General features: G+C 31.2%; 1 long non-coding RNA gene across 1 annotated transcript in view; it reads right to left on the reverse strand.

Annotated features, from left to right (window-relative positions):
• The window catches only part of LOC111702985 (uncharacterized), a 2599-nt gene extending 1670 nt beyond the window's left edge, over nucleotides 1-929 (reverse strand). Inside the window, exon 1 of the long non-coding RNA XR_002765539.1 lies at nucleotides 333-929. This is a non-coding gene — a long non-coding RNA (uncharacterized LOC111702985). The remainder of the gene's footprint in view (nucleotides 1-332) is intronic.
• Nucleotides 930-3994: the final 3065 nt, after the last annotated feature.

The following is a 3994-nucleotide window of genomic DNA, read 5'->3' on the forward strand; positions in this document are numbered from 1 at the left end:
ATATATATATATATATATATATATATATATATATATTTACAATGTAATAGAAAGACGACATTATAGTAATACTCAAGAGTGTTTAATGTAGTTAAAAAGTAAATAGTTTAACTAGACACTAGTTACTTCTTAAATCACAAATTTAGTGAAATGGGTCTGTTTACGCTGCCCAATTACTGCTGTGTCTCATGTTCATTAGACTTTTTAAAGTTAGAAGTGATTCTAAAAGTCGTCTTCATATTTTAGAGTTTTCTGGTTATCACTTACTTAGTGGTTAGATCTAAACTGAAACATATAAAAATGCTATTTTAAGAAACATTGAGACTACTTACTTTAATCTTTACATCAGATATCCGCCTGACAAGGTCGTCTTTGTTATCAGAATTAAATTTTTCAAATTTCGAAAGTTTTGAATTAAATTTTGCTTTCTTAATTTGATTTCTTCTCTGCTCTTCCTCGTTTATTGCCGGTTTGTTGAATATGCTTATCCGATTCTAAAATAGAAAATAAAAGGTTTTTTTTATTTTAAGTTTTGTTATATACTAATTTAGCTATGAATTAAAAAAACTTGGGAGTTGAGATTTGAAATGCGACTTGAAAGTCGTCTTTGTTCTCTGATATTTAATGCATGGCAAAGAAAGTATAAAAACGAGACTGTACGTCCTACGGACTTTTCATGAAGTGGTCTATACCTTTCTCAAAAATTGACGAAGAAATTAGATATTTAGACAACTTTGATTTATTAAATAAATTGAAGTTTGTACAAGTTTCGCAACATCTCTGTCAATTTAGAAGTAACAAAAATGGTAGACCACATTTTGAAAAGCTCAAGACCAGGCGTTTTCAATATTAGATGTTTAAGCTGGAATACTGCAATAATTGTGTTCGTAAAAAATGCTGCATGTATATTTCAATTTTAAAACTTTTAAGTTCAGTCTTTGAACATGTAAATTGTAAAAACTGATCTGAGAATAATGAAAGCTAAATTTAGTTTCCATATACTTTTTTCAATCTTAAAATTTTTTTTTTTTCAAAACAGTTAAAGGATTTTAATTTAGTATTGCAGTGCAGCTCAAAGACGAATTGGCCAAATAGATTCTTGATAATCTTTAGATTCAAACTCAACTTAACTGTTTTAAAAATTAACTTTTTTAACAAAACAATTGTTTGAAAATTCTTGACTCGGTGTTTTGTTTTCTTAAGCTGTAGGAAAAGATTGCAAAATTTCTGCTTTAAGATTATACATTATACAGGGTGTCCCATGTCAGATAGAAGACGACTCAAAGGTTGCTTTTTATGAAATAATTTGTGGCATTAAGTCAACAATATGATTTTACATGTATAATTCTGGGAACAATTAGAATTATTCTCGTAGTCCTGATATTTCCAACACGTGGTTAGCCTTCTTTATTATTTTAATATTATAATTTCCGCAGATATTAAGAATTTTCTACAGATTTCATTTTTTTAATAATACCAAAATTATTCATATTTCCGGTAATTTTGACAGCAACTTGCAATGTCAAGGACAGGGATTTAGTGTTGATTCTTATTTCAAGATCTGTAATTCTTGAATTATTTTAAAGATCAAAGATGAACTTCATGTCGTCTTCTAACTGTCATGTTTGGTGGGACTCACTGTATTATGAATAAATGCTTCCAAGAGACTTAAACCATTACACGTAACCTTGAAAACATGTTTAGCAATAAAACAAAATATTACAAAAATGTTTACTGAACCAGTTACTGGTAGAACTGGTTATTTAGGGTAGATCATCCTACCTAAATCTACCCTGCGGGTAGATTAGTTAACACCGCTCTTAGTAAAACTGTCATTTCTGTTAATACCGGTATTAGCACAACTTATGAACGCGTAGGGTAGATGATCCTACCAACCAGGATTAGTTAAGAGTGCTATTAAGGGACTCTTGACCCGGCCTACTAGCTATACCAAGTACAAAGTGAGTACAATGTACTGCAGTAGATGCACATTGTTCACTAGCAGAACATGGTACAGTGTACATGTATCTGAACATATAGTATGTATAGTACAGCTGTACATTGTATTGTGAACACTATCTGTGCATAGTAAAGTACGACCGTACATTGTATAGTGTACACTAGTCATATATTCAACAGCGCATACAATCCATGCAAATAGTACATTAGCTGTACATAAATTTCACTTGAAGGGGATCATTCATTGGGCGTACCGTCCCAGATTTGCCTAATATAGTCTGTATTTGTACTGTACTGCTTGCCCTGGCTAGTTTAAATTAAGCCCGGTACATGAAATGAACTGTACCATGAGCTGTACATGGTAAAATAGCTGTGCAGTGTACATTGCACATTAGCTGTACATAGTCCATTATAGCTGTAAAGAGTAAACAAGCTGTGAAGTGCACACCAGCTATAAAGTGTAACTCGCTGTTTATACAGTAGGTAAACATTTGCACTAGCTGTGCATTGTAACTCTAGCTGTACATAGTACGCTGGCTGTATACACTTTTTTAGAAAGGATAAATATCTGGTTTAGATAAAAGAGAAGTAAGGAAGGATAAATATCTTTGGTATATATTGTTAAAAAGTTAGGAAGGATAAATATCTCTGTATTATATTTTTTAAAAGTTAGGAAGGATAAATATATCTGGCTTAGATTTTTTTAAAAAGTTTGGAAGAATTAATATCTCTGGTTTAAATAAAAACGTTAGAAATGAGTAAATCTCTGGTTTAGTTAAAAGAGTTGGGAAGGATGACATCTCTGGTTTAGTTAAAAGAGTTGGGAAGGATGAAATCTCTGGTTTAGTTAAAAGAGTTGGGAAGGATGAAATCTCTGGTTTAGTTAAAAGAGTTGGGAAGGATGAAATCTCTGGTTTAGATTAAAAAATAAAGTTAAAAAGGATAAATATCTCTGAATTAGATCAAAAAAAGTTAGGAAGGATAAATATCTCTGTTTTAGTGAGAAGAGTTAGTATTGGAAGAACGAGTATTTCTGCTCAGATAAAAGAGTTAGGAAGGAATATCTCTAGGCTATGATCATTCATTTGCCCTTATTAAAGGGACGGGACTGTAAAAGAAAAATGAAAGGGGCCGGGTGTAGGCTGAAACTTAAGAATCTCAGTAGTTTAACGATACCTATAAAACATCTATCTGATGTTCCTGTCTCGAGAAATTGTCGTAAAACTGTGTCAAAATTATACCAAAACGTATATGTAAGATATACGTCTGTATCACGTGTCCAGAACTCCCTCCAATGACAGTGCAGTATACTGGTCACGTGATACAGAGGGAGACACATGACAATAATTCTGTACTGCCATTGGTTGGAGTTCTGGTGACATGTTCCGNGAACAAGAACAAGAACAAGAAGAATAACAAGAGTAAAACAATAGTAAGAACAAGAGCTAGAACAAGAACATGTATTAGAAAACAAAAAGAACAAGAACATGATAAAATAAAGAAAAAAAAACAAGAACAAGAAAGATCAAGAGAAATAACTGGAACAAGACAAGAACAAGTACAAGACAAGAACACCAACGATAACAACAACTATGTGACAGAAATTCAAATCTAAAATCAATGATCCATTTAACAACAACAAGTACGTCTCTGTAAACAAAAATTCAATCTTAATTTGATTTGCTATCAATGCAAGATTTAATCAAACTGCTTAAATTTCACTTGAAATAATAATAAATATCTTTTATTCATTAAATGCAAGAATATCAAATTTTACATTTTTTGTGGACCTGTCTATAAAGTATGATATTGATATGCTTATACAATTCACAAATTTCTTAGATTCCAGATATTTGTTGGATTAAGGATATTTGTTGGATTCAAGATATTTGTTGGATTCCAGATATTTGTTGGATTTGAGATATTTGTTGGATTCAAGATATTTGTTAGATTCAAGATAGTTGTTAGATTCCAGATATTTGTTGGATTAAGGATATTTGTTGGATTAAGGATATTTGTTGGATTAAAGATATTT

This window comes from Eurytemora carolleeae, unplaced genomic scaffold, assembly GCF_000591075.1.
Source record: "Eurytemora carolleeae unplaced genomic scaffold, Eaff_2.0 scaffold474, whole genome shotgun sequence".
NCBI classification, from domain to species: Eukaryota; Metazoa; Arthropoda; class Copepoda; order Calanoida; family Temoridae; genus Eurytemora; species Eurytemora carolleeae.